This window comes from Heterodontus francisci, chromosome 35, assembly GCF_036365525.1.
Source record: "Heterodontus francisci isolate sHetFra1 chromosome 35, sHetFra1.hap1, whole genome shotgun sequence".
In the NCBI taxonomy this organism is placed as follows: Eukaryota; Metazoa; Chordata; class Chondrichthyes; order Heterodontiformes; family Heterodontidae; genus Heterodontus; species Heterodontus francisci.
Window position 1 is genome coordinate 31,698,703 of NC_090405.1, and position 24,524 is coordinate 31,723,226.

Below are 24,524 nucleotides of genomic sequence, written 5' to 3' on the forward strand. Positions count from 1 at the left end.
TTTTTAACTCTTTCATGGGATGTGGGCATTATTTGTTGCCCATCCCTAATTGCCCTTGACAACTGACTGGCTTGCTCGGCCATTTCAGAGGGCAATTAAGAGTCAACCACATTGCTGTAGGTCTGGAGTCACATGTAGGCCAGACCAGGTGACGATGGCAGATTTCCTTCCCTAAAGGGACATTAGTGAACCAGATGGGTTTTTACAACAATTGATGATCGTTTCATGGCACCGTTGCTGAATCTAACTTTCAGTTCCAGATTTTTTATTTATTGAGTTTAAATTCCACCAGCTGCCATGGTGGGATTTGAACTCGCGTCCCAGGGAATTAGCCTGGATTGCTGGTTCAGTGACATTATCACGATGCCACCATGTTCCCTAATACTTGAGTATATATAAGGAGACGCTTACAGAAACTGGGGGAAGTTATGAGTGAGGAGCTGCATGCTTGTAATCTTTTTACGTGGTAAAATAAATGCAAGACTGAGTAAAGATTGGTTTCAACATAATCCTTCAACATCAAACTTTCTGGAGTATTACACTCTGTCCACCCAGTTGACCGTGCAGTGAAGAGATTCTTCGTATTAACCCTGAATTTGGTTTTAAACCTTGACACTCTGTGGTCAAGATTGAATTTGAGGGAAGGCCACTCGAGTAAGCTTCTCCCTGCAATCCAGTTTTCTCGCTTGTAGACTGGGTTCTTTACCTGTCAGTAATGATAAAGCAAAATGCTGCAGTTTATAGAAATCTGACCTAAAAAGAGAAAACGCTGGAAATACTCAGCAGGTCTGGCAGCACCTGTGGAGAGAGAAACAGTGTTAATGTTTCAGGCCAATGACTTTTGGCAGAACAACTCTTGCCAAAACCTGAAACGTTAACTCTGTTTCTCTCTCCACAGATGCTGCTAGACCTCCTGTGCATTTCCAGTAGTTTTTGTTTTTATTTTATTTGTTCATGGGATGTGGGCATTGCTGGCACGCTGAGTGGGAACCTGTGGGGCATGAGAATGAGTTAAACGGAGTAAGGGTGGGCAAATTTTAAAGGGACTTGTCCTTTTCATTGTCTTGACAGTGTGGCATGAAATTAAACAGCAAAGCCTTCACTGGGCTGTATAATCAGCCAGTGAGTACAAGGCTCCTGAGATCATGCTGAGGTTTTCCTGGGCACTCGTCAGATGGGTGTTGGCAAATTGTATTGAATTGTACTCACCAGACCACAGAAACTGTTTGGCTGGAATAGGATGTGGAGAATGACTGCGATAATTTCCGAAACAATGTGGATGAGCTACCAGGAAATGCTGGAGAAGTTGGAACTGCATAGCCTAAAAAGCGAAGGTCTTCACTGAGGTATCCAAAATATTAAATCAGATGGATCATGAAATAGGGGCCAGAGTTTCAGCTGATCAGCAGCAGCTATTTGGAAGAACATTTTCACCGAGAGGGATAAATGTTTGGAATTGCCTGCTGGGTTAACAAGTAGAGACCAAGGCAATGGGAGTATTGTAAATGGAGTTGGGTGTTACCTGGAGGGATTGAAGTATAAGAAGGTTGGGCTTTGATGGGGGGTTTAGTGCTTTAGAGGAATTGGTTTTGATGGCAGGCTTTGTTAGGATAATAGAGAGATGGACTCCAGTGAGACTGTTCGTGTACTTGAGTCTTTGGACAGAATGATACAGACGGTCTTTATGCCTTGTATGTAAAGAGAGGTCATGAACTCTGACAATGTTTCAGGTATGTTGGTTGATAGAGAGATCCCGAGAATGAGATGTTGAGACAGACTGACGCAAATTCACTCCAGATTTGTTCTGATGTCGCACTTTGATTTGTTATATTGCAATTTAAAGATACAATGTGCAGCACATGACACTATGCTCCAGTGCTTATCAACAGATAATGCTTCAGCACTAAACAATACAGTGTTAATTTAACCAGTGTAAACCAGCAACAGTGAAAAAACAGCATCTCTGACAGTGCAGCATTAAATCAGTACTGCACTGGGAGTGAATTCAGTGCTCAAGTCTCTGGAGTGGGACTTAAACCCACAAGCATCTGTCTCCGGGACCCGAGTTTGGATGAACCTGGCAACACGTTAGCTACTTGGGAATATGGCCTGAGGGACCGAGGGGAAAACATGGAGTCGGTGCGTTGAATGTCGTCGCCCCACAAGTTGATCTCTGATGCAGGGTAATTTATCAATGGGATAGATGTTGGTGAGAATCTTTTATTGGCAGTTAGAACCATTTTAGAACACCATGGCGAAAATCAGGAGAGTCTGGTTGGCTAGCAAGTTGTGCGCTGTTGTCATTCATTAAAAAAGCATATCGAATCCTGGAGTTTATAAACGGGGGGCACAGAGTACAAAAACGAGGGTGTTATGTTAAACGTTTCCACATCTCTGGTTAGGCCTCAGTTGGAACACTGCGTTCAATTGTGGGCACAACATTTTAGGAAGGATGTCGAACCCCTTGTTTTTATTCACTCACAGGATGCAAGCATCGCTGGCTAGGCCTGCATTTATTGCCCATCCCTAATTTCCCTTGAGAACATGATGGTGAGCAGCCTTCTTAAATATCTTGTTGAAATGGCTTGCAGAGGGCCGTTCAGAGTCAGCCACATTGCAATGGGTCTGCACTCGCATGTAGGCCAGACAGGGTAAGGATGGCAGATTTCCTTCCCTAAAGGACATGGATGACCAGATGCATTTCATGGTCACCATTACTGAGACTAGCTTTTTATTTCAGATTCATTTAATTAACTGAATTTAAATTCTCAGTCTTGCTGTGATGGGATTTGACCTTCAATCTCCAAATCGTTAGTCCAGGCCTCCAGATTACTAGCCCAGTAACATAACCATTTTGCTATCATACCTTCTAATGAATACAGAGGAGATTTACTCAAATGGTACCAGGAATGAAAAACTTAGTTATGTTATGAGACTGGAAAAGATAGAATTGTTCTCCTAAAAGCAGAGTAAGTTAAGGGAAATTTAATAGAGGTGTTCAAATTGAGTGGTTTTAAGTTTCCACTGGGGGGAGGGTTTGGAACCGGAGGACACGGTTTTAAGGTAATTGGCAAAAAAATCCAAGGGGAAGCTATGACAATTTTTTACGCATTGAGTTGTGATCTGGAATGCATTGCCTGTAAGGGTGGTGGAAGCAGATGCAATGGTAACTTTCGAAAGGAAGTTAGATTAGATATATACTCAAATGAAAAATCTGCAGGCTTATGGGGAAAGAGCAGGGGAGTGAGTCTAATTGGATAGCTCGTTCAAAGAGCCAAAACAGGCACGATGGGCCGAATAGCTTTTTGAAAAATTCATTTTCATGGGTTGTGAGCATCACTGGCATGGCCAGCATTTGTTGCCCATCCCTAATTGCCCTTGAGAAATTGGTGGTGAGCGCCTTCTAGAACTGCCGCAGTCCATCTGGTGCGGGTATGCCCACAGTGCTGTTCGGAAGGGAGTTCCAGGATTGTGACCCAGTGACAGTGAAGGAACGATGATATATTTCCAAATCAGGATGGTATGTGGCTTGGAGGGGAACTTGCAGGTGGTGGTGTTCCTTCTGCTGCTCTTGTCCTTCTAGGTGGTAGAGGTCGTGGATTTAGAAGGTGTTGTCGAAGGTGGCTTGGTGAGTTGCTGCAGTGCATCTTGTAGATGGTACACCTTGCTGCCACTGTGTGCCAGTGATGGAGGGGGTGAATGTTTAAGGTGGTGAATGGGGTGCCAATCAAGCGGACTGCTTTGTCCTGGATGGTATCAAGCTACCTGAGTGTTGTTGGAGTTGCACCCATCCAGGCAAGTGGAGAGTATTCCAACACACTCCTGACTTGTGCCTTGTAAATGGTGGACCCGCATTGGGGAGTCAGAAGGTGGGTTACTCACCGCAGAATTCCCAGCCTCTGACCTGCTCTTGTAACCACAGTATTTATGTGGCTGGTCCAGTTCAGTTTTTGGTCAATGCTAGCCCCTAGGATGTTGATAGTGGGGGTTTCAGCGATGGTAATGCCATTGAATGCCAAGGGGAAATGGTTAGATTCTCTCTTGTTGGAGATGGTCATTGCCTGGCACTTGTGTGGCTTGAATGTAACCTGTTAGATGTATCATTTGATAATATCGCTACCTGCTTTGTTACAGAGGCTGCAAACCAGAGCTGAATTCTTTTGTATTGTCTTTGTGGTTAGACAGCAGCAGACCGAATTTTCAGGTTGTGCTAGTTTCTGGCTGTTGGTGCTATAGTATTCGTGAGCACCCTGAGGCAGTTCTGCAACATTCCTGACTGCAGGTTTAGTCCGCAATTTAACAGTGGTGTTAATGGGGCAGAGCTTTTATGCTGGGTGTCCAAACTGTGTCCCACCTGCAAGCTCACACCAGCCCACAAAACTCTGCTGATTCATAAACGCTCTCTATCTTGGTGATTTGCTGCTTTGTCTTGTTGAAAAATAGTCCGTTTGGAAAGGGCCATTGCTTCATTGGGGGGAAAAAAAACCTGAAACCAAGGTCTGTTGGTGACAACAACTTTGAAATGTCTGCAGATTTGTGGGAATGGGATTTAAACTTTATACGTGGCCCACAAATCTCCCATGGCATGTTCATGAGTCGCCCACAAGGATAGAAAAAGCTGGCCACATCTGCTGTCTGTGCTGAGGGGTGTGCTCGAATGCCCCTCCCCCACTGATTGATTTCCGAGGCATTGCTTCTCCTCATTTTGTGTCACTGCAGGCACTTAAGCACATAATCCAGGCTGACTCTCCCAGCCCCGTGCCGAGGGAACGCTGCATTGTCGGAGACGCCGTCTTTCAGATGGGGCTTAAAACGACGAGCCCCGTCTGCCCTCCGCGATCGATGTAAAGGATCTCGCAGCACTATATGAGGGTAAGCAGGAGAGTTGTCTATGATGTCCTGGCCAACAGTTGGTTACTGTAAACATCTTGTTTCCTTTTTTCAATGTAAGTGCTTCCGCACTGAAGTGCTTGCACGTTCGACTGTCCCTTAAGTGACTTGCATGTCCAAATGCACCTCACGGTTAATTCATTACTTTTAGAATGCAATCCCTGTTCAAGGCGAAAGCAGGAGCCAAGCTTTGGCGAGCAAGATCCCACAAACAGTGAGAGATGTGGCCAGTTCACCTGTTTTTAGTGCTGGTGATTGAGGGATAAATGTTTTTCAGCACACCAGGAGTGATCCTTTGCTCTTAGAATAGTGCCAGGGGATCTTCTGGTCCTTAAGGGGGCTGGTTCACCTTTAGAGGTGAGACATTATAAACTGAGCTTCTGTCTACCCTCTCAGGTGGACATGACGCTATTTCAAATAAGAGCAGGGGCGTTCTCCCCGGTGTCCTGGCCTAAATCTATTCCTCGACTGACAGCACTAAAAATAGACAAACTGATCATTATCACGTCTCTGTTTGTGCGAGCTTGCTGTACCCGATTTGGATGCTGTGTTTCCTACACGACAATAGTGACTACACTTCAAAAGCACATCAGAGGTTGTGAAAGGCACGTCATAAATGCCAGTTCTTTCATAACAAGAGAGCGTTGGTGTTGAGATGTTGGAAGTCTCTGCTGCCCCAATCATTGCCAATTCTGCAGCTATCATGCAGCAAGGTTTTATTCGGAGTATTTCTTGTGGGGAGCTAGCATTCCGGTTTCAATGTGACCAGAATTGCAGTGGGAGGTTCTAAGTAGAATTTGTGCTCAGCTGCAGTATCTGCACACGCACCTTCTACCTCTGTTTCCTCCTTTTAAGATGCTCGTTAAAGCCTAGCTCTTTGGCCAAACTTTTGGTCATCTCTCCTAATATCTCTTTACGTGGCTCAGTGTCAAAGCTGATCTGATGGTGCTCTTTCAAGTGCCTTGGGATGTTTTACTACTGCACTCCTGGCCAGCCTCCCACATTCTACCTTGGGTAAACTTGAGGTCATCCAAAATCCTGCCTGTGTGCAAATTTGCACCAGGTCTGTTTACCTATCACCCCTGCGCTCGCTGATGTACACTGGCTCCTGGTTAAGCAACGTCTTCATTTTAAAATTCTTATCCTTATTTCCAAACCCCTCCATGGCCTCGTCCCCCTTTCCTATCTCTCTAACCTCCTACAACCCTCTGAGATATCGACTCTCATCTAATTCTGGCCTCTTGAGCATCACCAATTTTAATCACCCCATTATTGGCGACCAAGGTCCTAAGCTCTTTAATTCCCTCCCTAAACATCTAGGGTGCTCCACCTCACTCTCCTACTTTTAAGACGCTCCTTAGAAGCTACCTGTTTGACCAAGATTTTGGTCATCTGTCCTAAAATCTCCTCATGTGGCTGTATCACATTTTGTTTGATAACACTCCTGTGAAGCGCCTTAGGGCGTTTTACTGTTTTAAAGATGTGCTGTCTCTCTCTCTTTTAAACCTTTCCCTTCATCTCTTCCCAGGTAGTCAGGTTGCAAGCCAAAGACTTGCAGGTTGATAGGTAAATTGGCCATTATAAATTGCCCCTCGTATAAGTAGGTGGTAGGGGAATTGAGGGAAGGTGGGGATGCGGTAGGAATATGGGATTAATGTCGGATTAGTATAACTGGGTGGTTGATGGTCGGCAGAGACTTGGTGGGCCGAAGGGCCTGTTTCAGTGCTGTATCTCTAAATAAATTTGTTGGAATAAATGCAAGTTGTTGTATATGGGAAGAATCGAAAGACCTGAGAGAGGGAGTGTTTTGCATGAGGGAGCACTTGAATTGTAATAGTGCAATGAAAATACATTGCGACATGCAAACTTTGCCATCTGCTTGGTATTAAGCACTGATGGATTCGCCATATTCAGACTCTCTGTTCTAATATCCAAGTAATATCCAAAACTCTGCTGCCTATATCCCAATTCACACCAAGTCCTGTTCACCCAACACCCTTGTGCTCACTGACCTACATGGATTCCCTGTCTGGCATTGCCTGAGTTTAAAAAGTTCTCATCCTTTATTTTCCAATCTCTGTGGCCTCGCCCCCTCCATATTTTTGCAGTCTCCTCCAGCCCTGCAACCAGTGGAGTGCGAGGGTGGTTTATTTAAGTGCGCGGCCCCTTCAAATTCTTTTGCGTGGCCGCGCACACTCGGTGACTTAAAGGGACCAACTTGCGTGCAACTTGTGCAGGGACTTTCAGGTTGCTACCTGGCTGTTTAGAGGAAATATTATGTGGTTCGGTATCATTATGCTGCAGTGTCTTGAGACATTTTACGACATTGAAGGCACTTTGTTCATGCGAGTTGGTCTACCTGACTTTGATAAGAGTACCGTGTTGAGTTTCGATTCTCCATTATTACAGGAAAAATGTGGAATTTATGGAGGGAGCCCAAGGGGGTTGTTCACAAGGCTAATTCCTGAGCTGGGAAGAGCCCAGGGATTTACTTGCGTACACAGAAGGCTGAGGGATACATGATCAAGTTTGAGGGGTGTGGATAATTTGGAAAGGTTGGGGGCAGTGTATTTTTAGTGAAGGGTGCAATCAGCATTGTAGAATAGTCAGCCACCTAGGAGGGTGGAGGGTGTTTACGTCAGAAAACCGCGGCAAGGTTTATGGGAAAAGACTGGATGGATTCTCACCTGGAATAGGGATACAGGAATGATAATTCCGCGGAGAGGCGAAGGAGGCTGCAAGAGGCGCCTAAATGGAGCAGTGGCCACCTGATGAATCATAACTAAAATTCATTTCTGAGTCTTTGAATCTTGTTACTATTGAGCGTGTATCTATTCAGATTGTGAGGAATGATTTGGTGATTTGTCTCTTTTTATTTTCCCATGTGTGTTTCTCATTTCTTTCACCACTATCCTTGACAGAAAACAGTTGTGGTCAGCTAACTGTAGTCAGGAATGTTTCTAACTGAAGACAGTTTGGCCAACTCATTCTCATCAACTGATGGTTATTGTTGGTCATCCAGTGCAACATTGAGGGAGGTGCAGCCTTTCAGGTGAGCCTGAAAACAAAGTCCTATCTGCCGTCTCAGATGGCTGTAAATAATCCTGGGGCACTATTTGAAGAAGAGCAGGGGAGTTCTTCCCAGTGTCCTGGCCAGTATTTGTCATTCAACCAAACAGATTATCTGGTCATTATCACATTGCTGTCTGTGGGATCTTGCTGTGCACAGATTGGCTGCCACATTTCCCAGAATTCAACAGCAAGGACACTTCAAAAGTACTTCATGGGCTCTAAAGCTCTTGAGGTTGTGCTATAAAATTCCAGTCCTAAAGCAAAAGACTGCAGATGCTGGAAATCCGAAATAAAAACAGAAAATGTTGGGAATACTCAGCAGGTCTGGCAGCATCTCTGGAGAGAGAAACCGAGTCAGTGTTTCAGGTCGATGCCCTGATTGGACAAAAGGTCATCGACTTGAAACGTTAACTCTGTTTTTTCTTTCCCTGTAGAAATGCCAGTGTGTCTGTCTTATCCCTGATGCCCTTCCATTGTGTGGGCACAATCTGCACTATCTTGCTGATTCCTTGGAGTCTTCTGCATTGGGAGCAGCTGCAGTGTAAACCTACCAGCTGCATTAAGGCTGGCGTCCAGGGAGAGTGGCTAAATTCTGTGCGGGACCCCCCCCCCCCCGGGGCTCAGATCCTTCCTTGCCTTGCAAGTGGGGAGTTGGCTGCTCTCTCGTTGGTATTGGCATCTTCCTTTTAAACCTTTCCCTTCATCTCTTCCCAGGTAGTCAGGTTGCAACTGTAGAAGGTGATTGACACATCAGTAAATTGCTGTAATGAAATGCTCACACACTGACTGTTCACAGTTTGAGTTCCTGATATATGTTCTGACAGCAGCTGCCCAGACACGTCCGCGTGCGATCTCCGGAGAAGCTACAATGCATAAACAGTTTCCCTGCTTTTCCTCTTCATTCTAAATCCTGTAACAGCGAAATCTAGATGAAGATCTCCTGATCTAATCTATGCTCGATCAATAACCTCATCTGGCTGCAGAATTTCGAAGGCGTTGGAGTGCTTGCTTGTGTAAGTCTTGCTGGCATCATTCACTTTCATTCCATTTCTCTCTTGCCTTAGTTAAATTGATTGGCCCTCAGCTTTGAGTAGCATCAGGGGAAAAAGCCTATGATGGGAAAGCTTAACCCTTTCACGTGTAGGTAACAGGTTCTGTGGAAAGTACTGAAAGGGCCTGTGACCGGTTCAGCAGCCAGAATGGAGCTGGGGAAAGGGGAGGTTTGAAATATCCAGAAAGCAACAGCTGAACTCCAATTGAATCCTGCAGCTGGATGTATCTGTTGTGTGATCTACAACTGGCGTGGTGAGAAAATGTTGGAGTCACTGTTCAGGGTAAGCAGCATAATGTTGTGAAGTTGGACCCTTTGTCATATCCAAGCTAGGAGCTCCTCCCCATAGAGGCGGCCTGACTCAGAGTGTCTCCGGCCTTCTCTATTTCCACTCTAGCCGCTTTCAGTTTATTTCCAGTCGCTCATTTACGCTGGGTTGCATCTGCATTACTAATGCCTTCAACTGAAATCATTCATTTTCTCCCGCCTCTCCCTGCCCCCATACAGAATAGAGTGTGGGTTTCCCTATTCCATTTCCTGCTTTCTCACGTATCCCAGTGCCGTGCCTCAGATCACTCGGGGTCCTTGACATCGCATATTTGACATCAAGTGTTTTTAGAAATGAGACACTTGGCAAGGAGTTGTTTGTCTATCCAGGCCGACTGCTGGGTGTGCAGAGGGAGGGAAGGCTATAGTTTGTGCTTTGAGAAGACAAAATACTTTATTTTTCACTCGTGAAACTCACAACAGAAGATATTGTTCTCTCTTGTTGGTGGGAGGATTTTATAATGGGGAACAGATGTCCGTTTGGAAGCGAATGGATCTTGAGTTACAAGTGGAGCTGAGAGCTTTTAGAGAACACAGTCCCCACCCTACACAGCAGCTCTGGCCATTGTTTTAATTATCATGCCTGGGGGCAGACGACTCATCACAGCTCCTTTATGAATGAAGAAAAGCATTTCACAAATGAATTATTAGCTTTATTACATTTGTATAATATGCCAGAGGAACTGAACGGGACCAGTAATGGCTGCAGTCAATATTCATTCAGTTAGATTTGCGACTCTCTCTTAACCGGTTTCTTTCACTGAAAAATTGTTGCCTTTTCCTCTTCCCTGCATATTTTCCCGCAACCTTTTCCTCAGGATCGAGAAACCTCCAGCTCTAACTGTTTCTTTTTGATTTAATGTTGGGGACTACTGTATAGTGGGGGGGGGGGGGGTTCAGATCTCTGCGTGTGGGCACTCCACCCCCCCCCCCCCCCCCGTGACTAATCTTACGCCCTCCTGGACACCCCGAACCCCGTGACTAATCTCACGCCCTCACAAAGCCCTGAAATATCCCCTCAAATCCTCTGGGCTCAGGGGACCTCAGTTTGAAATGCATGCTGTACTAAAAGCAAAAAGAAAATGCTATTGTATCCTGGGGAAACGAGACTTTTTAAAAAAAAAACCATGTGATTTCTCCTCTTGGGGTTGGCTGGATTCCTTCATGGACTTGCTGCCTGTGGCCAAGTCTCTTTGGGAGTGAGGCTGAGTCTCATGCTTCTCCCTTGAGAAAAAAGACCCAGAATTTCCAGTCCAAGTAACAGTGAGGTTAATGGCGCTCGCCACTATTTATGGATGGATGTCACAGCAACTTCAGGCAAGCGGCAGATGTGCAGTTAAACTCAAATATCCATAAGTTTGCGCCCGAGATGCATTGCACCACCATTAGCTTTGCAAAAACAGCCTCTTACTGTCTCTCTCACCATTGAAAAGCGTGAAGTTGCAGCATTTACACAGTAAGTATGAACCAGCCGTACCACAAAGTTAAGTCAAGTCACATCAAGTGTAAACACCCTTTTAAAGGAGGAGAGTGGCGTAGTGGTGATGTCACTGGACTAGTAATGGGTTCAATTCCCACCACGGCGGATGGTGAAATTTGAATTCAATTTTATAAATCTGGAAATTAAAAAAAGCTAGGCTAATGATGACCATGAAACCATTGTCGATTGTTGTAAAAAAAACCCTCTGGTTCGCTAATGTCCTTTTAGGGAAGGAAATCTGCCGTCCTTACCTGGTCTGGCCTACATGTGACTCCAGACCCACAGCAATGTGGATGGCTCTTAAAATGCTCTCTGAAATGGCCTCACAAGCTACTCAGTTCAAGGGCAATTAGGGATGGGCAATAAATGCTGGCCTCGCCAGCGGCACCCACATTCCACAAACGAATAAAAAAAAAGGTGATGTGTTAACTTCTGACATTAACTATTGCAAGTTTGGAGTCTTATTTCTTCCAGTTTTAATTGTTGGAGATTTAAAAAATATCAATTTTTTTTTTATCTGTCCCGTTCATGTCTCCTCTCTCTCAATCTAGTCTTCCTTTCCCTCTCTTTATTTCTCACCCAGTCTAACTTAGACTACTTCTCAGTCATTGCGCTGCTAATTGATTTGAGGAGATGCACAGTTGCTTGCCCTGTTCGCTCAGGTTCCCACTGCCCAGTTTCCCTCACTGCGACGTTATCATTTCGCGCTTTCAGCAACTCGCTTGGCAAAAATGTTTGGGGGTGCAGGAGCAAGTCTAACGAATGGGGCATGCCCATTGGATACCCTGCTACAGGGAACTCTGGCCCATTGAGTGGGAAGGCTGGACAGAATCTACAACTCTACAAAAATGATGAGCAGACATTCCAGATGGGTCACCAGCATTTTACTGTCTCTTTTTCCTTGGCAGTATCCAGAACAGCACACAGACCCTTAGTGATAGAAAGATCAGTTGATGTTTTTTGGTACATGGATAGAATGGTTGGAATTAGTATGGGGAGCTCATTCTCCACTTTGTCACTGGGTAGCAAGTAGAAGATCTGGCCTATCGCTTCTATTACTGCCGTGCTCACCTTGGACTCTTTTTCTTGTTCAACCAGAAATGGGAAAGTATGTCATAAGCAGTAGAAAACTCATTGAAAATCAAATCCCTCCTCAAGGGAGGTTACAAGGCCTTCTCTGTGTTTGAGATGTAAACGCGAATGCTCTTACTAATAAGACTGAACGCACATCAGCACGCCCAACATCCATACAAGCTGTCTGCCTGCACTCCTGTAACATGAAGAGGAAGGGAGAGCGACTGTGCTGATTGTCAAATGGCTCCTGCAGTTTTTGCTGGAGGATTGTTGCTGCCGGTGATGGAATTGGTGATGGCCAATGAATGCACATGTTTTCCAATAATACAATTGGACGTGCAGTTTGCAGTATAACTGCAGCAAAACCAGTATCAGCTTGCAGTGGATGTGAGAAAGTGGTTTGGTGTTGCAGTGATGACAGTTATACTGCAGCTGGTGTCAAGCAGCTGTTTGAAGTGCCCAGATGTGGGACTGCCTTTGTGCTTCTGATGATCTATCCCAGATGATGCAGATGTTGCTTGTGGTCGTAACATTAGAACTGTCACAACATCAGCTGGCATTTACATCGTGCCTTTGATAGAGCTAAACATCCCAAAGTGCTCCACAGGAGAGTTATCAGACAAAACTTGACACAGGACTGAAGAAGGGATATTAGAAGTGTTCAAAAACTTGATTAAAGAGGTAGGTTTTAAGGGATGTCTGAAGGAGGAGAGAGAAGAGGGGTGGAGAAGTTTAGTGAGGGGAATTCCAGAACTTGGGGTCTAGACAGCTGAAGGCGGAGCCACCAATGGTGGAGCAAAGGAAGTCTGGGAGGTACAATGGGCGATAACTGCAGGAATGTAGAGTTCCCAGAGGATTGTAGGTAATGTTCTCTTGGAGCTGCTTGGCCTCCCAAGCTGAACACTGTTGGCACCATGGGTGCACGGCCAACCAGAACCATTTAAAGGGCCTGCGACTGAAATGAATAGGCCGCACACAACAAAAAAAAATTAGAGTGCACATTAGTTGTGGGGCTGGAGAAGGGGTTACAGAGATGGGAAGGGGTGAGGTCATGGTGGGGCCAAGAACAGAAGCCGGACGAATGTGCTGCTTTCCCTTAGAAAAGCAATGCACGCTGAGCAGTATAACTTTGGGAAGTAAGCTGGCACCATTGAAATGCTGCTGTCACATGGTGCCTGCAGTATAACTGTCAGCACTTGTCGCAAAAATATTGGCAGATCTCCCCTGGCATTGCTGATAGACTGTAGACGGTTCCTCCACTTCCTCCTGCCCCCTCTTTTTTTTAACCCCTTCCTCCTCCTTCCACCTTGGTGGGATATTAATATACTGGCTCCAAATTGCTTCACAGTGAAATGGTGATTTAGCTCGAGCTGCGTTTTGGAGATTGCTTAGTTGAACCTCATTCCCCTCAGCCAAGCACAGCGAGTGAGCTGAAACCTTGTCTCCATTTGATTATTTTCAGAAGTGATTCTATCTTTCTTATATAACAGTTATGTTTCACGGGGGAATAAAATTGGTTTCATCATCAAAGGATCGATCAGCCTGCAGAGAAATGGCAATCTGAGGGATTCAGTTTCTTTATAATATGTGTAATAAGAAATTAAGACGTGCATTTCTGTAGCACCATTTATGACCTCGGCATCCCAAAGCGCTTCAGAGCCAATTACGTGTGGGCACTGTTGTAATGTATAATCTGTGCTGTGTGCCCGGACTCTCAAATTCCTTTCTGCTGACGTACTGTCGGTGAGTCAATTTATGTATTCCAATTTGTTTTCAGATTCCTCCAATGGCCTCGCTGCTCTCTATCTCTGTAATCTCCTCCAGCCCTACAACCCTCCGAGGGGGCTGTGCGCCTCCCCTCCGCCCCTCCAATTCTGGCCTCTTGAGCACCCCCGATGTTACTAGCTCCACCATTGGCGGCCGCACCTTCGGTTGCCTGGGCCCCAAGCTCTGAAATTCCCTCCCTAAACCTCTGCAGTTTGTTTCCAGTACAGTTGCAGGTTGCCAAGAAGATAAGACTGGAAAGAGCCAGTTCAAACCAAATTTGTGTGAGGGCTGCAGATCTGAGAACTGTTCCGAACTTACAGTACAAGATACAGATATATGGTGTGTGGAAACCTGGTCTAATTAAAATTTACAGAAGTGGGTGATGTCAAATGGACATGAAATACAGCAGGTTCATCCGTAAAGGCCTTAAAGATCCTTTTTGAAATGAAACACTGACAAATTCTGATGAAGGAGAAAAAGTTTTGTTAATGTAACCGGGTTTGTGTCTCCAGCGACGTTCCTATTGCTGTGTTGGAGATGGCTGATGAAGATCCAGGTTAATCGTGGAAGTTTGAAATTTCCTTTTATTTACTGCCTTCCAATTCCCATTCTAGGCATGTCTTTATTGTTGGAGTGGGCAGGATTGATACCTGGGGAGACACTGCACCCAAATGTGGGTGGGCTTATGATAATAGAATGCAAATGAGAGAAGCCTAGTCTCCACTGTGTCTCCCACCATTTGAACACTTGGACATGCAGGCCCGGGCATGTAAGAAAAACTTGCATTGATATCGCACCTTTCACAAGTTCAAGACTTCCCAAAGTGCTTCACAGTCAATGAAGTACTTTTAAAATGTAACCACTGTTGTAATGTAGGAAATGGAGCAGCCAATTTCTGCACAGCAGGATCCCACAAATAGTGATCTTGGTTGTAGGATAAATATTGGCCATGACACCAGGGAGAGCTTCCCTGCTCTTCTTCGAAATAGTGTCTTGGGACCTTTTACATCCACCTGGGAGGAAAGTTGGGGGCTTGGTTTAGTTCTCCTCCCAGAGATGGCACCTCTGGCAGTGCAGCACTCCCTTCGTACTACGCTGCAGGATCAGCCTAAACTTTGAGCTCAAGTCTCTGGGCCTTGAAACCACCACCTTCGACTCGGAGGCGGGAGCGGGTATCCACTGAGCCATGGCTGACAAATTGGGCGGAAGGAGTACCCGAACCCTTTGGGTGACCCAGGGCCAGTACAAAACCAAGAGCTATTTTTATAACTAACTCGGAGGCTTGCTGCATCGCAGTTCCACATTTAATTCAGTGGACACCTCTGGGGGCAGCTAGAGACCCCCATCACCAATATGACAAATATCCTGAGCCTTGTCGTCAGTCAGTGGGACCTCTCTGTGGTAGAAGTCCGACCCTCGCCTCGTTCCCAGAGATGCTCTGCAATCAGAAAAGTCTAGATTATCAAATCCAAAGGTCTCCGAGGTCAAAGCTGTCACTCATCCATGATTGAAGACCCAGCAATTGCTATTGGGAATGTTAATGAGCAGGTTCTGGCTCCAAGTCATGTTTACTGCTTGACCATGTATAATGTAATTAGCACCTCAAACAAAGCTGCCTTTTACTGACTATATTCCAGTTCAAACAATCTGACCTAGTCCCTTCCATAAATTGTCTCCAGGCCGACAGCTTGGCTCTTGTCTCTGAGTCACGAGGTTAAGGGTTCAAGTCCCACTCCAGAGTCCTGAGCACAAAGTTTAGGCCGATCCTCCAGTGCTGAGTGAATGCTGTGCTGTTGGAGGTGCTGTCTTTTGGGTGAGACATTAAACTGAGGCCCTCCCAAGTGGAAATCAGTGATCCAAAGGAACTGTTTGAAGAAGAGAAGGGGCGTTCTCATGAGGGCAGGCGAAGCCATGGCCTAGTGTTTCAATAAAAAGACAGCATCGCCGACAGTGCAGCATTCCCTCAGTCCTGGAGGTTCATCCTCGGTTTGGTGATCAAATCTCTGGAATGGAACTTTAACCAGTGACCTGCTGAGCAGGCGAGAGCCAAGCTGGCGATCGGGGCAAAATTTGTCCTTGGGACCAGGTTCGATTTCTTGATTTGGGAATTAATCTCGCTACAATTGTACAGGGCTTTGAGGTGACTACACCTGGAGTATTGTGCACAGTTTTGGCCTCCGTACCTAAGGAACGATATATTTGACTTGGAAGTGTTGCAATGAAGCTTTGCTAGATTAATTCCTGGGATGAGAGGGCTGTCCTATGAGAAGAGATTGAGTAGAGTGGGCCTGTACTCTCAGAAGTTTAAAAGAATGAGGGGTGATCATATTAAAACATAAGATACTGAGAGGGTTTGACAGGGTAGATGCTGAGAGGCTGTTTTCTCCCGGCTGGAGAGTCTAAAACTAAGGGACATCGTTTCAGAAGAAGGAGTTGGCCTTTTGACTGAGAATTTTCTTCACTCAGGGATGTAAATCTTGAACATTTTCCACCTTAGAGAGCTGTGGATGCTCAATCATGAGTATATTCAAGACTGAGATTGATAGATTTTTGGGCACTAAGGGAATAGTAGGATATGGCGGTCAGGTGGGCAAGTGGAGTTGATGTGGAAGTTTAGCCATGATCGTATTGAATGGCGGAGCACGCTCAAGGGGGGCTTATGGCCAGTAGGTGGCAGATGCAGTTCAATGAGGTTCAGTCTAAAATAATTTGTATGGGAGCAATGGGCCAATGTATTTTGCATGGAGCAACCATGCAGTGTTCAAGAAGATGTTACAGTGGATAAATCTGCTATAGTGTTGGATAATTTTCTGGCTTTGACTGAAGGATAAAAGGTCACCTTCAGGGTTCCATCAGAGAGACAAAGAGTACCTATCAATGGAGTTCCTACAGTGGTTGCATTGGATATTGGTCAGACCCCGTTTTGAGTGCTATGCACTCATGAAGCCTGCTAATTGCAAGAGGAACATTATTGCTTCGGAGGGAGTACAATGATCACCAATATACGTGCGGATAGGGCACGCCGTTCAGACCACTGAGCTCATCCTTCGATAGCGACCTGGTTTCCGCACCCCCCTCTTCCCAATAGTATCCAACTATCTAATGAATAACTCCCAATGATCCTCTGTACTGGGAACCTGAACAGTGAGGAAAGATGGAGGAAGTTGCATTGTTGTCACAGTTGAAGAGGGGGTCATTGAGGTGACTGAATTGAAGGTTTTAGAGGAGGGACCAATTTGATCAGAGCAAGTTCATTTCCTGAGAGATTAGATTTTTTTCAAAACCAAACTTGCACCTCTTCGCAAAATGCTTGCCATGATTTGATTGGCTCCTCATTTCCATTTTTGGCGTGTTTTTTGAACTTAACGGTTTTCTTTCATTCCTCCTACTTTGCAATTGGTGCTTTCTCTAACTGTTCAGTTGTGATTTGCTGTTCTCTAAATATAGATTTTCAGCGAATCGCCCGCAAGGAATTTGAGAGACTGGCTAGAAATTAGAACATTGAAAAAGAAGGGAAGGTGGACAGAACCACTTTTTAAAATGGCTGGCTAAGAGTTATTGAAGCAAAGAGGAAACATGGAGTGAAGTGGTTAGTAATTACATTTCTGAAGAGATAGGGAATTGAAGGATGTTTCGGGGGAGGGTAGTGGGGATGTGGGATGCAGTGGGGAGGGGGGGTTAGGGTTGGTGGGATGCGAGGGAAGGTAGGACTGTGGGGGGGGGGTGATGCATTGGTGGTGGGGGAGGGGAGGGTGGGACTCGCTGGGAGTATCAGTAGGATTAAGAACATTTGAAGTATTCCCGAGTTTAAAAAAACCTGTTTTTAAATTAGTTATTTTTCCTTGACTTGTGATGGCCCAATTACTCGAATAGTCAGGCTGGAGAACCTAGTGTGATGAAATCCTCTATTTCGAGTCTTGGTTCTGCTGGAGCTGTGGGCACTGGCTGCAGCTGGCAGCCAACGAACCCGGGGAAGGTGGCAAACTGGTGAGAGATGTTTGGAGCTCTGCTACCCTGCAACATGACTTCACACCACTGACAAAGCAAGGCAGCAGCTCCTGTGATATTAAATCTGGAAACATTTGAAGTGATTTTGTTTTTGAATGTGAACTGTATTGAGAAATCACCGTTTCAGAAAAGCAATTGGAGAGTTTGTATGATGGGTGTGGTTCTAAAATAGTCTCTTCCTCTTGTAGCTGTTTTCTTTTAAACTTCAAACACCTACAACTTTTATTATTTTTCCTGAAGGAGCTGATTTCACTCACTCCCTTTTTGAGGTGCTCCTGGATGAAGCTGCTGCTTCATTTGTCATTTTGGGACCTGCTTCCCCTCCAGGCAGTTCCTTAATTGATTGCATTTCTGAAAGGAGCAAATCATTCCAGATTACAGACTGCTTTGGACAGAGAATTCTGTTCACGGTAATTTTGTTTTCTATGCTGAACTGCGGGAGACAATTTAAAAAAAAAGACATGGTGTGTTTCTTTCAGCTGATTTAGTATCCAGTAACATCTGTAGTCAAATGTTTAAAACTGAAGTTTACAACTGGAATTCCTAAAACTTCACTTATTTCACGAATTATTACATGAAAATTGTGCGATTCTGTGTACATGCGTGCAGGATAAACCTCGTCTAAGGTGCCCCCCACCCCCCCGCCCAAGCCCTGAACTCTCAGCTTTTTCGAGTTTCTCTCTTATCTTCCCTCGTGCCCTCTCTGATCTCATCTTGTCCATGAGACCCACCTTTGACCCTATTCCCACTAAACTGCTGACTTAACTTCCCTTCCTGACCCCCATGTTGGCCGCTATTGTTAACAGTTCCCTCTCCTCAAAAAAAAAACAGCCCTTCGCCCCTGGGTCATTGCAAACTACTGCCCCACCTCCAACCTCCCTTTCCTCTCCAATGTCGTTGAGCGTGTTGTTGCTTCCCAAATCTGTTCCCATCTTTCCCGCAACGCCATGTTTGAATCCTTCCAATCAGCTTTCCTTCCCCGCAAGAGTACCGAACCAGCTCTTAACAAACTCACAAATGACATCCTATGTGACTGTGGCAAAGGTAAACTTTTCCTCCTCGTCCTTTTCGAGCTGTCTGTAGCCTTTGACACGGTTGACCACACCATCCTCCTCCAACACCTCTCCACTGTCGTCCAGCTGGGTAGGACTGCTCTCACCTGGTTCCATTCTTATCTATCCAGTTGTAGCCAGAGAATCACTTACAATGGCTTCTCTTCCCACTCCAGCACCAATGCCTCTGGTGTTCCCCAAGGATCTGTCTTTGGCCCCTTCCTATTTCTCATCTACATGCTATCCCTGTGCTTGCTGACCTAAACTGGCTCTCGGTTAAGACACGCCTTGATTTTAAAATTCTTATCCTTGTTTTCAAATCTCTCCATGGCCTCGCCCCTCCCGATCTCTGTAACCTCCTCCAGTCCTACAACCCTTCAAGATATCTGCTCTCCTCTAATTCTGGCCTCTTCAACATCCCCGATTTTAATTGCTCCACCATTGGCGGCTGTGCCTTTAGCTGCCTAGGCCCTAAGCTCTGGCATTCCCTCCCTAAACCTCTCCCCCTCTCTACCCCTCTTCCTTCTTTAAGACACTCCTTTATCCTTCACCTACTTCTTGGATCAAGCTTTTAGCCATCTGCCTTAATATCGCCTTCTGTGGCTCAGTGTCAGATTTTGTTTGATAATATTCCTGTGAAGCTCTTTGGAATGTTTCACTCTGTTCTAGGTGCTATATAAACACAAGTTGTTGTTGGTGCGTGGGTGCACATACATTGATCAGCACTTGAATCCATGACCTTCAAACTCCGGGGCATGAGGGCTACCAATTGATCACTTGGCCCCACTGGAAAGCCTTCAGTACTGAATCCAGGCTGGCACTCCAGTGCAGTGGTGAGGGAGTACTACATTGTCACAGGATGTTAAACCAAAGCCCCATCTGACCACTCAGCTGGGCGTAGAAAACCACATCACAAGGTGAATTCTTCCCAGTGTCCTGACCAATATTAATCCCTCAACCAACATCACTAAAACAGATTATCACATTGCTGTCTGTGGGAGCTTGCTGTGCGCAAATTAGCTGCCAGGTTTTCCTAGAATACAACAGTTCTTTTTTCTTTCTGTCTTTCCTATCGTCCTTTTCCTTTCTTGTCATTCCTCCCTTCTTTGCGCCCAGTCGTTTCTTTTGCTGTTTTTCCATATTTTTCTTCTGCTTGCTATTTTGAGGATGTCCGGGTGGGGGAACAATTGGTGAAGTGCTTCCCGCACTGGTGAGCGTTAGTGCTGACAGCAGATCGCTGGAGATGGCAGTCGTACAGTTTAAGATCGTGGGGACCTCCATTGTTCCACATAATCCATCACAAAACTACAGGGGTGTATTTTTATCTTTTTTGCGTGGAATCAAGTTTAGAGGCAGCCGGTTTTGTTTGTTTGAGCTGGCATGGATAGGAAGCGCAGGATTTCCTTTTGGAAGGTTTTAGAATTTTGCGGAAGCAAAGGGGATTTGTTCGTAGCGCTGGAATAATTGAAAGGAGAGGCAGCTGTGGCTGAGTGCTGATTGGATCCAAGGGTGCAATGAATTCATTTCCTTTTTTTTTTTGACCTTGCCATCACTTTTCATTTCACTATTGTGTTTTTGAATGACGGGCCAAGGATGTTGCTGCAATAAAGACAGGAAAGCTGCTCTCGGAGAGAAATCAATAAATAATATTCATATGATTGGTACTTCTGTGCAAAGTGTGCTTACTTCATTCTGGGGGAGCGGGGTATGCCTTTATTGCTCGAATAACTAAAAGCTTGTCGTCTTCGTGTCTGTGCTCGTTCGTTGTATTTTCGGATTGCTACTTGTTGGCTTGCTGAATAGGCTGATATCAGCCGTGGCTCAGTGGGTAGCATTCCTGCTTTGGAGTCAAAAGGTTATGGGTTCAAGCCCCCCCGCAGGCTGACAGTCCAGTGCAGTACTGAGGGAGTGCTGCACCGTCGGAGGTGCTGCCTTTTGGATGAGGCTCCATCTGCCCCCTCTGGTGGATGTAAAAGATGCCCTGATGCTATTTCGAAGTCGTAGATCTCCCCAGTACCCTGGGCACTGACACTGCAGAAGTCCATCACTAGCTGAAAAGTGCTTTGGGACATTGAGACTCTGAAAGGCATTGTATAAATACAAGTTTCTCTCCCTTCCTTGCTACAAACTTATGCAGCCAGCACGATGCAGTCATTACTCTATACAGTTAAAGCTTCCATCCACTTGATTTAAAATCAATGCCCTCTTGTAACATCAACCGTTTTGTACTCCAGTGCCCTTTACAGCATGAATACGGAAGGCTTCATCTCTGAAAATCAGGAAAGTGCTCCGGATATAGCACAGTCGGATCTGAGCTTCTTCCAGCTTTGTTTCAGACTTACTCTGTCTAATCAATTCATTCTCCTGCCCTCGCTTCACTGCAGCTAAGAAGCCAGGGCATCGATGCGTTTACAGCCCGCTGCTGATGCCAGGAGGTGGAAGCAAAGGGACAAGGTACCTACGCCACTCCCTCTTTGTGGGTGGCAGAGCTGAAATGGTGGATCACGAGTGTTAACTGGATGATTATCTTGGAATTACTGTCTACCTCTATTGTAACTTTCTTTTTAATTCCCCATCCGTTTTGAGAAGTTAGATTTTTGCTCCCTAACTATAGGTTTGAAATGATTTTTAAGGGATACTGGTGATGAGCGATTACATTAACAGGGGTCTGGAGAGATTGCAGATTTTGAATGCTATAGAGTGAGTGGGGAGCACTGATGACACAATGCTGTAAGTCCTTGCCTGTGAAATATGAATGGCCCCAGGAATGTTCGTGCTGGGGAATTGAGAGTAAATTAAGGTGCTGCTAATGGGTGTTGCAAGTGTGTTTAGCCCAGTCTTGACTTAGCAGATGCATCTGCAATGAGTGTCTTCTGAGTTTGGAGAAATTAAATCTAAATTTTAGTTGGTGCATCCTCACAATACAGAACAGCTCATAACAGCAACAAAGAAAGACTTGCATTTCTGTCGCACCTTTCACCACTTCAGGATGCGCCAAAGCACTTTCCAGCCAATGAAGTACTTCCTGAAGTGCGATCACTGTTGTAATGTAGGAAACGGGCAACCAATTTGCGCACAGCAAGCTCCCACAAACAGCAATGTGATAATGACCAGATAATGTTCTTAGTGATGTTGATTTGAGGGCTAAATATTGGCCAGGCCACTGGGGAGAACACCCCTGCTCTTCAAATAGTGTTCAGGGATGCTTGACATCCACCTGAGAGGGCAGACGGGCCCTCAGTTTAATGTGATGTTCAAAAGACGGATATACGGGGTCTAGAGCTGATGTAAGCTGTAGGTACGCAGGTTAAGCTTTAACATACAAAGCCCACTTTGAGCCTGCGAAGTGGTGCAGTCCTGTGGAACTAATGTTTTCAGAGTTGGGACTTTTGACCAGGCAGGTTGTCTGATTGGACATGGGCCATACTGTAACAGCAAGGGGTCAATTCCCTTAAAGTATTTTCTTTTACATTTAGATTTATTCACTTATACTGCACTGTTAATTGCTCCAGCAATACTGACTGTAGTCTGCACCATGACTGACTGACTGGGTTGCTGATCTTTGCACAAGGACCTGAGGGCCAAGGCCGAATCTGATTGACGCCCTACCTGATCACTTAGAAACCCAAGCCAGTCATCTTGCCTTGTGATGGATCCCAGCAACAACATGGCACTGTTCCCAACCAATCCCAGAGAGCTTTTGATCAAGGAATTGGCACTTCATCTGACCAGTCAAAGGTCATTCACTCTGGTAATGCATGAATATTTTCATCAATCAAATATGGGGCAATGAATTGATGGATTGGTGTGATGAATAACAAGAAGAACATGGATTTATATAGCGCCTATAATGTTGAAAGATGTTGCATGGTTGTGATCAAGCAAAAGGTTGATACTGACTTAAAGGAGACATTAGAAGGACTGACTAGTAACATGATCAAATAGGTAGGTTTTAAACAGCCTCTTAGAGGAGGAGAGAGAGAGGTTTAGGCCGGGAATTCAGCACTTGGTCTAGATGGTCAAAGATGAGTACACTAGTAAGGGGAATGCAAAGATTTCGGAGGGTTGTGGGGTTGGAGGAGGTTAGAGATAGGGATGGTTGTAGGGACTGGAGTTGGTTACGGAGATAGGGAGGGTTGTAGAGGCTGGAGGAGGTTAGGGAGATGGGGAGGGTTGTCGAGGCTGGGGAGGATTGTAGGGTCTGGAGGAGGTTACAGAGATGGGGAGGGTTGTTGGGGCTGGAGGAGGTTACAGATGGAGACAGTTGTAGGGGCTGGAGGGGTTCACAGAGCTGGGGAGGGTTGTAGGGGCTGGAGGAGGTTACAGAGATAAGGATGGTTGTAGGGGCTGGAGGAGGTTACAGTGATAGGGAGGGTTGTCGGGGCTGGAGGAGGTTATAGAGATGGGGAGGGTTGTCGGGGCTGGAGGAGATTACAGTGATAGGGAGGGTTGGCGGGGCTGGAGGAGATTACAGTGATAGGGAGGGTTGTAGGAGGTTAGAGATGGGGAGGGTTGATGCCACGGAAGGATATTTATATGAGGATGAGGAGTTTAAATTGGAAGCATGAGGGGAGCAGGATCCTTGCTTGTTTGAGGACAATTTTATTTGAAAGCTCATCTTGGAAGTGTGGAACAAATGGAAAGAAAATCAGATCTCTGATGTTGGGTTGTGTGGGGCCAACACTGGGGGGTTTAGTTCCCTCCAGTTATATCAGTACAATCCTGATACCATCGACTCAGCCAGCACAAATGATCAGGGGATTTTTAAATGCGAGTTACCCCCAAAAACATTTACTTCCATGTTTTCCACCATGTTTTACGCTGGATCAAAATCCCGTTCACCTGGATCAGGCCCTGCCCACAAAATGAGTCACACCCCAGGTTGATATTGCGAGATTCTGCCAATTGAGCCGGTTCGGGGAGTTTCTTCAGTTTGTGCTCATCTTGGACATGCAGTTTTTTCATATCAACAAATATTTAACTTACTAAGAAAGTGTATATCAATGGAATCATTAATGCTGCTGTATAGTTGAGGTCATTTTCAGTGATTTTTTTTTTTAATTGGGTTACTCGTAGAAGACTGGACACTTATTAAAATGCTTATCTTTAGTGATAAGCCCGTTTTCTGGTTATGGATTGATTGCTGATCTTGGGAGCTTGCTGTGCGCAAATTGGCTGCCGCATTTCCCAATAGTGACTTCAAACAAAGTAACTTCATTGGCTGTAAAGTGCTTTGGGACATCTTGAGGCCGTGAAAAGTGCTATTAAGAATGCAGGTTCTTTCTTAGTCACTCTCTCTTGGGGTTGCTGTGGTTGTATTTGTAGCTCTTTATGTGTCAGCTCCTTGATTGCTGCTTCTGCATACCAGATTACACGAGTAATTGGCTTTCTTATTTGGGCTTCCCAGAGGAGATGTTTATGTTTCATGCTGTGGTCCATGTGAAATGAACTGGAGATTTATGTCTTGAGTGAATTCCCAGTGGCATTGAGTGGAAACCTGGTTCCTTTGATCAATGAGATTGGCAGTGACATCTTTATAGAAGAACTTATCATAACTGAAATGCACCTTAGGATCCCAGGCGAATGATTGTGCAGCACAAATGGAGCTTGAACTAGTGGTCACTTATTAGCGAGGGCATTCTGACAGACTTGCATATTTATTATTATGCACGGTTGCCATGGAAACCATTATTTATAGCTGAGAACGCAAAGAGAATCTTAGTATTGGTGCTGCCTCTTTGAACGGAGTGGCTAAAGTCTAGTAATGGCAGTATTGTAAGCAGTTGAGCACTCTTAATAAATG

At 45.4% G+C, this 24,524-nt stretch overlaps 1 protein-coding gene across 5 annotated transcripts in view; it reads left to right on the forward strand.

The window, feature by feature from the left end:
• The window catches only part of tln2b (talin 2b), a 293,811-nt gene that overhangs the window by 5,719 nt on the left and 263,568 nt on the right, over positions 1-24,524 (forward strand). The window contains exon 2 of one of the 5 annotated variants that reach the window (XM_068015242.1): positions 4,720-4,872. The exons of 3 other annotated variants lie outside the window; for them this stretch is intronic. The gene's annotated coding sequence lies outside the window, so the exon portion shown is untranslated. Of the gene's footprint in view, positions 1-4,719; positions 4,873-8,956; positions 8,976-24,524 lie in introns of those variants that run through there. One more of the 5 variants, XM_068015245.1, reaches the window with a different exon arrangement.